The sequence below is a fragment of the Eptesicus fuscus genome, chromosome 1, assembly GCF_027574615.1.
Source record: "Eptesicus fuscus isolate TK198812 chromosome 1, DD_ASM_mEF_20220401, whole genome shotgun sequence".
NCBI lineage: Eukaryota > Metazoa > Chordata > Mammalia > Chiroptera > Vespertilionidae > Eptesicus > Eptesicus fuscus.
Window position 1 is genome coordinate 31,875,828 of NC_072473.1, and position 13,977 is coordinate 31,889,804.

Below are 13,977 nucleotides of genomic sequence, written 5' to 3' on the forward strand. Positions count from 1 at the left end.
TAGCAGCCACCATTGTCAGACAGAAAACAAAGCCATGGAGCCTGATTACCTTCCCTCAACCATGTAGAGCTTGCTTTCTCTAACCCTATCAGAGCTAGCAGGGGTCTCAGAAGAAGCTGTAGCTGTGAGCATGAGTGCAGAACACACTCTCTGCATCACTAAGAACTGGAGATGAAGAAGCATTCCTCCCTTGAGTGGCAGGTGAATGTCATGCCTAATCCCAGTGACAGCAGTCTGACAGCTGAGGTCTGGCAGCTACCCTTACTGGGAGGAGAAAAAAGCCACAAATGCAGGAGCCAGCCTCCTGCAGTCCACCCAACCTCCACCCATGACAGCGGAAACCAGTGAGGGTACCTGCAACATCTTGGGCAGTGACTGGTTGCAGAGCACAGCACTGGGATTTCATGGGCTCAGAACCCCATATCCTACCACATTCCCCCAAAAGGCTGGTGCCCTAAGACAGATGTGACCTGGTCACAGAGAAGATGTCCAATTCCCCATGGAATACAGGACATTTTCCATCATCCTGCATAGATCCCAGTAGCCTAGCAGTACAAGAAAAACCTGTGTTTCAGCGCCACCAACTGGAAAACAAAACAAAGATCTCTTCTTATCATGATGCTAAATAAAGTGCTAATCATTCTTTAAAAAAGCAAATTTCATTCCCATCAATCCCTAGACAGAGATATAATCCATCAAATATCATTAATAACCAAGGCACCAAGACAGTTAAGAAAGAAAATGAAAAATGTCCATGAAATAAACAAAGATATGGAAAAACATGATTTAAATGGCAGGAAATTCAATTCAGCAATTCTGAAAAATCTCAATGAGATAAAATAAAACACGGATGGGTAGATTAATGAACAAAAGGAGTACTCTACCAAAGAGACTGAAACTTAAAAATAGAACCAAATAGAATTCTGGAGTTGAAGAACTCAATAAAAGATGAAGATTGAAATAAAAAAAAAATAGCAAGCTTAGGAAATAGAGCTGATTAGGAGGAAAGAACTAATGATATCAAATACAGATATCCAAGAATGACAAAGATGGAAGAAGAGAGAGATTTGAGAGTTAAAAGAAAGAATGAAAGAACTCTATAAGATCAAATGTCATCAGAAAGAGCAATATAAGAATAATGTGTGTACCAGAAAGAAAGAGGGTAAAAGGAATGGAGAGTCTATTCAAACAAGTAGTAGAGGAGAACTTCTCAAATTTATGGAAATAACTAGATCCTCAAATCCTAGAAGGAAACAGAACACCTAATTACCTCAACCCAAAGAGGTCCTCTCCAAGGCACTTAGTTTTAAAGCTGTCAAAAATTAATGACAAATAAAAAATTCTCAAAGCAGCCAGGGAAAAGAAGGAAGTGACCTATAAAGGAAAACCTATCAGAATTTTGTCCAACTTCTGGCAAAAATTCTACAAGCCAGAAGAGAGTGGAACCAAATATTCAAACATCTGAAAGAGAGAAATTACCAGCCAAGAATAATATATCCAGCAAAATTATCTTTTAAATATGAAGGAAAGATAAAGACATTCCCTGACATAAAAAGGCTGAGGGATTTTATCACCAGAAAACCTCCATTCAGAAAATACTCAAGGAGGTTATTCTACCTAAAACAAAGAACAATAAGGATACAGCACTAAGAGTAAGATCACCAAAAAACTTACAGCATAAAAGGGATGATTTGTGACAACAAAAAACATAAAGCAGGAGGAGGGAAAGGTCTGAACTGGCATAGGATGATGAAGATCAGATGCACTCCAAAGGAAAAAATACCTACTATATATATATATGCAACTTTACTTTCTATAAAACTAAAATCCCCAAACCAGGACACATAACTTAAAAAAAGAGGAAACAGGAAAGAAATATCGAATACCATAAAACAAAAACAACAGACAGAAGCACAAAGGAAAAGAACCAATGGAGGCACAGAGCTACTAGTAAACAAAAGATAAAATTGCTAAGGAAATCCTTGTACATCAATAATTATCCTAATATAAATGGTCTGAATTCACCAATAAAGCATCACAGAGTAGCAGAGTAGGTTGAAAATCAAAACCCAACAATATGCGGCCTATAAGAGACACATCTGAGCTACAAAGACAAAGGTAGATTCAAAGTAAAAGGGTGGAAAATGATTCTCTAAGGAAATATCATTCACAGAAAAGCAGGTGTAGCCATACTTATATCAGATAAAGTGGATTTCAAGATAACAAATATAACAAGAGACAAAAATGGACACTTTATAATGATAAAAGGGATACTACATCAAGAAAACATAACATTTCCTGATATATATGGACCCAACCAGGAAGCACAGAAATATATAAAACAAATACTCACAGAACTAAAGAGAGTAACATATCAAAACACAATCATAGTTGGGGACCTCAATACTCCATTGATAGCTCTAGACAGATCAACTAACAGAAAATCGATAAAGAAATATAGGCCTAAAATGAAACACAAGACCAAATGGACATAATTGACATTTACAGAACCTTTTATCCCAGAACATCCAATTATACATTCTTCACCAGTGTACATGGAACATTCTCAAGGATAAAACATATGTTGGGTCACAAAACTAGTATCAACAAATTCAAGAATACTGGAATTATGCCAAGGATTTTCTCCAACCACAATGCCTTAAAATTAGAAGGAAATTAAATACCATACTACTAAAAAATGACATGGTCAAGGATGAAATAAAAGATGAGATAAATATATAGAGACAAATGAGAATGACAATACAACATATCAAACTCAGTAATAAGAGGGAAGTTTATATCATTTCAGGCCTATCTCAAGAAATAAGAGAAATCTCAAGTAAGCAACCTAACATCACATCTTAAAGAGCTAGAAAAAGAAGAACAAAAGCAACCCAAAGTCAGAAGAAGAAAGGAAATAATAAAAATTAGAGCAGAATTGAATGAAATAGAGAACAAAAAGACTATACAAAAAATTAATAAAACAAAAAGCTGGTTCTTTTGAAATATTAATAAAATTGACAACCTCCTGGCTAGACTAACTAAGGAAAAAAAGGGGAAAGAACCATATGAACAAAATCAGAAATGAGAGAGGAGTCACCACAGACTTCACAGATATACAAAACATCATACTAGAATATTATGAAAGACTATATGCCACCAAATTTAATAACTTAGAAGAAACAGGTAAGTTCCTAGAAATATATGACCTTCCTAGACTAAATAGTGAGGAATTAGAAAATCTAGATACTAGATTTTCTAATTCCTCACTAGCAGTGAGGAACATGAAAAACATAAAAAAACCTCCCAAAAAAGAAAAGTCCAGGGCCAGATGACTTCACCAGTGAATTCTACCAAATGTTCATAAAATATATTATATATATATATATATATATATATATATATATATATTTAATATATTTTATTGATTTTTTACAGAGAGGAAGAGAGAGAGACAGAGAGTCAGAAACATCGATGAGAGAAAAACATCGATCAGCTGCCTCCTGCACACCCCCTACTGGGGATGTGCCCGCAACCAAGGTACATGCCCTTGACCGGAATCGAACCCGGGACCCTTCAGTCCGCAGGCTGACACTCTATCCACTGAGCCAAACCAGTTTCGGCAAATGTTCATAAATATTGAAAACGTATTCTTCTTAAACTGTTCCAAAAATTTTAAGAAGAGGCAATACTTCCTAACACATTCTATGAGGCCAATATAATCCTGAAACCAAAAACTGGCAAGGATAACCCAAAAATCAAAAACTACAGTCCAATATCTCTGATGAATACAGATGCAAAAGTCCTAAACGACATACTTGCAAATCAAATACAACAGTACATCCAAAAAATAATACATCCCAATTAAGTGGGCCTCGTTCCAGCGGTGCAAGGTGGTTCAACATATGCAAATCAATATAATACACCACACTAACAAAAGAAAGGATAAAATAATATGATCTTATCAATAAATGCATAAAAACATTTGATGAGATATACCATCCATTTATTATTAAAACACTCAATAAAATATGAACAGAAAGTACTTCAACATAATAAAGGCCATATGTGATAAACCCTCAGCTAATATCATACTGAATGATAAAAAACTGAAAAATTTCCCCCTAAGATCAGGAAAAAGACATGGATGTCTACTCTCACCACAATTATTCAGCATAATGCTGGAAGTCCTACCCAGAGCAATAAGGCAAGAGAAAGAAAGAAAAGGCATCCAAATAGGGAAGGAAGAAGTAAATCTGTCACTGTTTGTGAATGGCATGATTTGGTGTATATAAAACCCTAATGACACCACCAAAAATCTATCCTATATAATAAAAGGCTAATATGCAAATCGACCAAACGGCAGAACCACTGGTACTTATGATACACACTGACCACCGGGGACAGAGGCTAAACACAGGAGCTGCCCCCTGGTGGTCAGTGCTCTCCCATAGGGGGAGCACCACTCAGCCAGAAGCTGGGCTTATGGCTGGCAAGTTCAGTGGCAGTGGTGGGAACCTCTCCCACCTCCACGGAGGTAAGGGTATCTGACTTACGGACATCCCCCAAGGGCTCCCGGACTGAAAGAGGGCACAGGCCAGGCTGAGGGACCCCACGAGTGCACGAATTTTGTGCACTGGGCCTCTAGTTAGAAATAATAAGCAAATACAGTCAAGTTGCAGGAAACAAAATCAATGTGCAAAAATACATTGCTTTCCTGTATACTAACAACAAAACTTCAGAAAGACATATGAAAAAAATTATTTTGCAATTGCAACCAAAAGAATACAATACCTAAGAATAACTTAGCAACAAAGAACATGAAAGACCTTTATACTGAAAATTACAAAGCATTTTTAAAAGAGATTGAAAAAGACAACAAAATGGAAAAATATCTTGTGTTCATGGATTAGAAGAATCAACATAGTTACAATGTCCATTTTCCCCAAAGCAATATACAGATTTAATGCAATCCTTATCAAAATACCAATGTCATTTTTTAAAGAAATAGAATGAGAAATCATCAGATTTGTATGGAACCACAAAAGACCCCAAGTAGGCAAAGCAATCCTGAGAAAAATGAATGAAGCTGAGGTATCATGGTACCTGACTTCAAATTATACTACAGAGGTATGATAATCAAAACACCATGGTATTGGCAGAGAAACAGACATGCAGATCAAAGGAACAGAATAGAGAGCTCGGCTATAAAGCCACATGGACAAATAATTTTTGACAAAGGAGCCAGGAACACACAATGGAGTACAGATAGTCTCTTCAGTAAATGGTGCTGGGAAAACTGGAAAGCCACATGCAAAAGAAGGAAATTGGATTGTAGTTTGTCCCCATGTACAAAAATTAATCCAAAATGGATCAAAGCTGTAAAAATAAGACCCAAAACAATAAGTTACATAGAAGAAAATATAGATACCAAATTTGTGGTCCTTGGTTGTAGAGAACATTTTATGAATTTGACCCCAAAGGCAAGGGAAGTAAAGGTAAAAATAAATGAATGGGACTATAGCAAAATAAAACGCTTCTGCACAGCAAAATAAACTGACAACAAAACAAAAAGCCAACCAGATGGGAGATGATATTTACAAACAGTAGCTCAAAGGTTTAATTTCCAAAATATATAAAGAACTCATAAAAATCAACACCAAGCAAACAACCCAATGAAAAAGTGGGGAGATGACCTGAAATTACACCTCTCCCAAGAAGACATATGAACAGACAATACGGTAGATGTATGAAAAGATACCCAACATCATTGGCAATTACGGAAATGCAAATCAAAACTACAATTAAATACCACCTTACACCTGTTAGAATGGTCATTATCAACAGGACAAGCAATAACAAATGTTGGACAGATTGTGGAAAAAAGGGAACCCTCATTCATTGGTGGTAGGAATGTAGATTGGTACAACCACTACAGAAAGTTGTTTGGCAATTCCTAAAAAATTAAGAGCGGAATTACGATACAACCCAGAAATCCCTCTCCTGGGTATATACATGAAAAGCTCAAAATCATGTATTCGTAAAAACATATACAACACTATCTTAATTGCAGCATTATTCATGATGTCCAAGATATGGGAAAAACCAAAGTGTCCTGTGGTAGAGGAAAGGATAAAGAAGATGTGATACAGCCCTAGCCAGTTTGGCTTAGTGGATAGAGCATCAGCCTCCAGACCACAGGGTCCCGGGTTTGATTCTGGTCAAGGGCAAGTACCTTGGTTGTAGAATTCTCCCCAGGCTGGGCCTGGGCCGGGCTCGTGCAGGAGAAAACCAATTGATGTATTTCTCTCACATCAATGCTTCTCTCTGTCTTTCCCTCTCTCTTCCACTCTCCCTAAAAATCAGTTGAAAAATATCCTCGGGTGAGGATTAACAACAAAAACAAAAATGATGTGATACATATACACATGGAATACAAGTCAGCCATTAAAAATGATGAAATGCTGCCATTTGTAACAATATGGATGGACCTTGAGGATATTATGCTAAGTGACATAAAGTAGTAAGAAAAAAATAAGAACCATATGATTTAACTCATATGTAGGATATATATAACAAACTTTTGATTACAAACAGCAGTGTTGCCAGAGGGAAGGGGGTAAGGGGTTAATGGGGTCCTAATATATGGTGACGGGAGAAGATTTGACTTTAGGTGGTGGGAACACAGTGCAATATAGATCGTGTAATGTAGAAACCCATACCTGAAACTATATGTTCATGTTGACCAATGCTAACCTCAATAAATTTAATAAAAAATGAAAAATAAACATTTATCAGAAGAAAATATATGATAATCGAAGAGCACAAAAATGCTCAACATCATTAATCATCAGAGGAATATAAAAATCATCAATGAAATCGCATTTCACATCCACTAGGATGGCTGAATTGAAAAGTAAGATAATGACAAGTGTTGAAGATAATGTAGAGAAATACGAATTTTCATACACCGTTGATGGAAATGTAAAATTGTGCAATCACTTTGGAAAGCAGTTTGGCAGTTTTGCAAGCTATTAAACATGGAGTAACCATATGACCCAGCAATTCTACTCCCAGGTATACAGCCAAGAGAAATAAAAACATATGTTTATGTACACAAATGTTCTTAGCAACATTATTCATAACTAGAAGCCCGGTGCACAAAATTCGTGCACGGCGGGGGGTTGTCCCTCAGCCCAGCCTGTACCCTCTCCAATCTGGGACTCCTGGAGGGATGTCCGACTGCCCTTTTAGGCCCTATCACACCAGGATCGGGCCTAAAAGGGCAGTCGGACATCCCTCTCACAATCCAGGACTGCTAGCTCCCAACTGCTTGCCTGCCTGCCTTCCTGATTGCCCCTAACCACTTCTGCCTGCCAGACTGATCACCCCCTAACCACTCCGCTGCCAGCCTGGTTGATGCTTAACTGCTCCCCTGCCAGCCTGTTTGCCCCCAACTTCCCTCCTCTGCCAGCCTGGTCACCACTAACTGCCCTCTCCTGCAGGGTTGATCACCTCCAACTGCCCTCACTTGCAAGCCTGGTCCCTCTCAACTGCCCTCCCTTGCAGGCCGGGTGCCTCCCAACTGCCCTCTCCTGCTGGCCATCTTATAGTGGCCATCTTGTGTCCACATGGGGGCAGGATCTTTGACCACATGGGGGCAGCTATATTGTGTGTTGCAGTGATGATCAATCTGTATATTACTCTTTTATTAGATAGGATAGAGGCCTGGTGCATGGGTGGGGGCCAGCTGGTTTGCCCTGAAAGGGTGTCCCTGATCAGGGTGGGGTTCCCTTGGGGCGTGGGGCGGCCTGAGCGAGGGGCCTGTGGTGGTTTGCAGGCCGGCCACGCCCCCTGGCGACCCAAGTGGTGGCCCTGGTATCTGGAATTTATTTTCCTTCTACAATTCAAACTTTGTAGCCTAGAGCGGAGCCAAGCCTGCTGCTCCCTCCGGGGTGGCAGCCATTTCTGTGGCAGTTAGTTCACCTTCTACAATTGAAACTTTGTTGCCTTAAGTGGGTGAGCCCAGCCAGGGTGTGTGGAAAGCTTTGCTTCCCCTTTTGCTGCCGGCAACACTGGCCTGCTCTCTCAACCTCCATTCTGCTGCCATTTGTTTGAATTTGTTTACCTTCTATAATTGAAACTTTGTAGCTTGAGTGGAGGCTTAGGCCTGCAACGGCTATGGAAAGCTTGGCTTGCTCTGTTACCTGGGAAACCTTGCTCTCTGTGGCTGTAGCCATCTTGGATGGGGTTAATTTGCATACTCACCCTGATTGGCTGGTGGGCGTAGCTTATGTAATGGAGTGATGGTTAATTTGCATATTACCATTTTATTAGAGAGGATAACTACAATGTGTAATGAAATCATATGTCCATCAACTGACAAATATATTAACAAAATGTAAAACATATATACAATGACATATTTTTGGTTATAAAAAATGAAGTATTGATACACGCTATAATATGGATTAACATTGCAAACATTATACCAATTGAATGAATGCAGTCACAAAAGGCCATGTAGTATATGATTCCATTCATATGAAATGTCCAGTAGAGAGAAATCTTTAGAGATAGAAAGTAAATTGGTGTTTTCTTATGGGGGTAATGGGAAGCATAGGTGGGTGAAGCCAAACCAAAGGGTATGGCTTACCTTTTATGGTGACAAATACGGTCCAAAATGGACTGTTGTAATGGCTGTACATATCTGTGAATATACCTAAAACTATCAAATTTTCTGGTTTAATTGGTGAATTATATCTTTAAAAAGCTCTTTAAAAAAGAACACACTGGCATTGAGAATCTCATGAGATTCCCTGGCAGACAACTTCATCTGTGTTATTATAACTTGGTGGATGAATTGAATAAGTCTGGTGTGATTATCCTAAGAAAAGATTTTTTGAATCTTGCACATAGTTCTACTAGACTTCACTTAATGTACCCCTTTTCCTTTATTGATTTTATTGCATTTTTAATCTTTTTGCTATAGTAAATCATAGTCATGAGTACTACTGTATGTTGATTTCAGTAAATCCCTCTAGAGAATCATTGTAACTGAATTTTATCTGGAGTATCTCTGTTACCACATGTCCTGGCTTAAATAAGGCAAACACAAATGCCATATGATTTCACTTATATGTAGAATCTAAAGAATAAAATAAATGAACAAACAGAAAAGAAACAGACTCATAGATACAGCGATCATTTTGATGGCTGTCAGATGGGAGGTGGTTTTTGGGGGATGGGTTAAAAAGATGAGGGGATTAACTGGTATTTACAGAATAGACATGGGGATGTAAAGTACAGCATAAGGAATATAGTCAATAATATTTTAATAACTATGTATAGTGTCAGGTGGGTACTAGATTGATCAGAGTGATTACTTTGTAAGTTGTATAAAGTCTACCACTGGGTTGTACTCCTGTAATTAACATAATATTGTTTATCAACTGTAATTTTAAAAATTATTAAAAAATAAATTTTTAAAAAATGTTGATAGTGAACATATAAAATTATAGGTAATTTCTATTCGATATACTCACCTTTGTTACCAGTTTGTTGCATAGAGTGTTTTTCTTCAGTTTTCTTTGCTGGGCCAAATGAAGGTGACAGGAAAATAGGCCTCCAAAAATCTATAAACATATTAAATAGATAATTATTTTCCAATTCCTAATTAAATAACTGGTGAAAGCTAAAATTTATGTTATATTATTCTGCAGTGGAAAATATTTCTGATACTATTTCTTTCAAATATATCTATTAGTCAAAGGTGGTCCTCTTCCTAATTTTCATGAAGTTTATTAAAGCAATATTGAAAACTAAGTTAAAAATATTTCACTATATACTGGTAATATATTTCTCCCATATAAGAATTCAGCAGATGTTCAGTTAACTCTTTCTAAAATTTTTTCCAGTTAGTTTTTGTCCTAATAAATAAAATATTTGGTATAAAATTAGCTGCAAGTACCCATTAGGGTGACCTCTCTCAAAAACACACACAGACATCCAAGAAGATGGCGACCGGCAGGAAGGTAGGGAGGGTGAGTGTGTGATCGAGTGAAGGAGTGATAGAGGTGTGTGTGTGTGTACATGTGTGGGTGTGTGTGTGAGTGAAATAGGGACAGTGAGACCCTGCAGTTCTTCCAGGGGGCTTCCAATCCAGGCAGTCTTGGTTGGTAAAACCCCGCGGCCACTGCAAACACTCCGGAGAAGACAACAGTGAGACAGAGACGCCGCCATCTTTAAGAAAGGAACTGCTAGAGACTAGAATCCTAACCTTACCACCACCCAGTCTGGTCTCAGAAGCAAACCTGGTCACTACAGCCACTCTGGTAGAAGACCTGCCACCCCAGCTGCAGACACACAAACCCTGAGACCTCCACCTCCAAAAGTGCGCCTCTGAAAGCAGTAAATACAACCTCTCCCTCCCCAGCGCCGGAACTCAGGATTCGCCAAGTCCCCAGCCCATAGGCACCCAGGCACTCCACTACCCAGGCAGTGCTTGGGAACCACTGAGAGCCCCTGAGGGGGTGATTCTGCACAGTCAAGGGTGCAAGGCCCTACAGTAGAATCTCTGAACTGCCTCTTCCTAAATAACTGCCCACGGACACCCCTGCGGTGCAACTTCAGTGACAGGGTCCCTTAGAGGGTGTCAGAGATTTGCGCCAGCGGGCGCGCCACCAGTATGCGTACACTCAAGGGCAGGGAAACTCATGGCCACAGCAAGGGAAGGCACCCTGAGGCCATATATCCACAGGGTCCTCTGGGGAGCTGCTTTGAGCCCCTGCTGGCTGTGATTCTGTACAGCCAAGGATGCGCTGTCCCACAGCAGAAACTCTGAACTCCTTTATCTTGAATAACTTCCCACATACACCCTAGCTGCTTAACTTCAGTGCCAGGGCCCCTCAGAGTGCATCAGAGCTCTGCGCCTGCAAACACACCTCCACAATAGCGAATTTACAACAGGCAGGCACCCTGAGCCCATCTACACACAGGGTGCTAGTGGGAGCCACTGGGAGCTCTCCCAACAGACGGTTCCTGGGTGCCACTGTGAGTCCCCACTGGACACACGCAATTTCAACTAAGGGTGCAAGACAGCAAAAACTGGGACACTCCACTCCATAGCTGCTGACTTTTAGACACCACAGTTGTGCCTCTCAAGCTTGCAGGCCTACATCAAGAGAACCCACGTAGCTCAAGTAGGGAGCTACACTAGATTACCAAGCCCAGGAGAACTGAGAGATTACACCAGTAGCACCATCCCCAAAAGAACCTGGGTAGCAAAGCAAGTGGATCTACAATTAAGACATTACAGGAAAACATGGGGAGAAAAAAAGGAAATTCCCAAAGGGAGGAAAAAGAGGAATCACCAGAAAGGGAGTTAAATGAACTTGAGGCAAGCAGCTTAACAGAAAAAGAATTCAGAGTATTCGTTATAAGGATGTTTAAACGGATGGATGACAAATACACACAACTCAATGAGAATTATAAGGAGCTGAATGAAAATGTCACCAACATGAAAAGAAACCAAGAGGAGATGAAGAACGACATAGCTGCAATAAAGAACACAATGGAAGACTTAATGAGCAGAGTAGAAGAGGCTGAGGACCGCATCAGCGAATTAGAAGACAAGGTAGGAAAAAACACACAAACACAGCAGCAACTGGAGAGAAGACTTAAAAAGCAAGAGGAGAGCCTAAGGGAGCTTCTGGACAACACAAAACAAAACAACCTTTGAATAATAGGGATAAAAGAAGGAGAGGAAGAGAAGCAAGGAATAGAAAACCTGTTAGAAGAAATAATGACAAAAAACTTCCCTGATATTGGAATGAAAAAAAAATATCCAAATCCAAGAAGTACACAGAGTCCCAAACAAGTTGAACCCCAAAAGACCGACACCAAGACACATCATAATTAAATTGACAAACACCAACGACAAAGCAAGAATCTTAAAGGCTGCCAGAGAGAAACAGAATGTTACCTACAAGGGATCTCCTATCAGAATATCAACTGATTTCTCAACAGAAACACACCAGGCCAGAAAGGAATGGAATGAAATATACAAAGTGATGCAAAACAAGGGACTAAATCCAAGAATACTATACCCAGCAAGGCTATCATTCAAAATTGAAGGTGGAATCAGAAGCTTCACAGACAAAAAAGGGCTAAGAGAGTTCATCACTACCAAGCCAGCAATGCAAGAAATGCTAAAGGGGCTACTATAAAAAGAAGAGAAAGGCAAGAAGAAACACAAACACTAAGGAAAAATATGTCAACAAACAGGTACTTATCAATAATAACAGTAAACGTAAATGGATTAAATGCCCCAATCAAAAGACATAGGGTAGCTGAATGGATAAGAAAACATGACCCATATATTTGCTGCCTACAGGAGACCCACCTTAGAGCAAAAGACTCACACAGACTGAGAGTGAAGGGATGGAAAAACATTTTTCAGGCAAATGGAAATGAGAAAAAAGCTGGGGTTGCGATATTTATATCAGATAAAATAGACCTCAAAGTAAAGGCTATAATAAGAGGTAAGGAAGGCCACTACATAATACTAAAGGGAGCAATCCAGCAAGAAGATATAACTCTGGTAAACCTATATGCACCCAACACAGGAGCGCCCAAATACATAAAAAAATCTGCTGGAAGATATCAAGGGAGAGATTGACATCAATACAATCATAGTAGGAGACTTTAATAAACCACTGACATGAATGGATAAATACTCTGGACAAAAAATCAGCAAAGAAACAGCAATTCTAAATGACACACTAGATCAGATGGACCTAATTGACATCTTCAGAGTATTTCACCCCAAAGCCATGGAATATACGTTCTTCTCAAGTGCACATGGGACATTCTAAAAAATAGACCACATATTGGGTCACAAGCAAAGTCTCCCCAAATTCAAAAAGATTGAAATCATATCAAGCATTTTCTCAGACCACAATGGCATAATATTATAAATAAATTACAATAAAAACATTCCAAAAAATTCAAACACTTGGAAACTGAATAGCATGCTACTAAACAATGATTGGGTTATCAATGAGATCAAAGAAGAAATTAAAAACATCCTGGAGACTAATGACAATAAAAACACAACATTGCAAATCCTATGGGATACAATGAAAGCAGTCCTGAGAGGCAAATGTATAGCTCTACAGGCCTACCTCAAAAAACAAGAAGAAATGGTAATAGATCATCTAACTCAACAACTCAAAGAATTAGAAAGGGAGCAACAGCCGAAACCGGTTTGGCTCAGTGGATAGAGCGTCGGCCTGCGGACTGAAAGGTCCCAGGTTCGATTCCGGTCAAGGGCATGTACCTTGGTTGCGGGCACGTCCCCAGTGGGGGGTGTGCAGGAGGCAGCTGATCGATGTTTCTCTCATCGATGTTTCTAGCTCTCTATCCCTCTACCTTCCTCTCTGTAAAAAATCAATAAAAAAAAAATAGAAAGGGAGCAACAAGAAAAGCCCACAGTGAGCGGAAGAAAGGAAATAATAAAGATCAGAGCAGAAATGAACGACATAGAGACCAAAAAAACAATAAACAAGACCAACAAACCAAGAGCTGGTTCTTTGAAAGGATAAACAAGATTGATGAACCTCTAGCCAGGCTAACCAAGAAGCAAAGAGAGAGGACCCAAATAAACAAAATCAGAAATGAAAGAGGTGAAATAACAACCGACCCCACAGAAATACAAAGGATTGTTAAAAAAATACTGTGAACAACTCTACTCCAACAACCTAGACAACCTGGAGGAAACACAACCTTCCAAAACTTACTCAGAAAGAGACTAAAAATCTCAATAGGCTTATAACTATGGAAGAAATTGAAGCAGTCATGAAAAAGCTTCCAGCAAACAAAAGTCCGGGGCCAGATGGCTTCACTGGGAAGTTTTATAAAACCTTAAAGGAAGAGCTAAAACCTATCCTCCTCAGACTATTCCAGAAAATTCAAGAA

The 13,977-nt window shown here is 39.3% G+C and overlaps 1 long non-coding RNA gene across 1 annotated transcript in view; it reads right to left on the minus strand.

Moving 5' to 3' along the window:
- The window catches only part of LOC129149123 (uncharacterized), a 62,245-nt gene that overhangs the window by 38,283 nt on the left and 9,985 nt on the right, over positions 1 to 13,977 (minus strand). Inside the window, exon 2 of the long non-coding RNA XR_008556088.1 lies at positions 9,546 to 9,635. This is a non-coding gene — a long non-coding RNA (uncharacterized LOC129149123). The remainder of the gene's footprint in view (positions 1 to 9,545; positions 9,636 to 13,977) is intronic.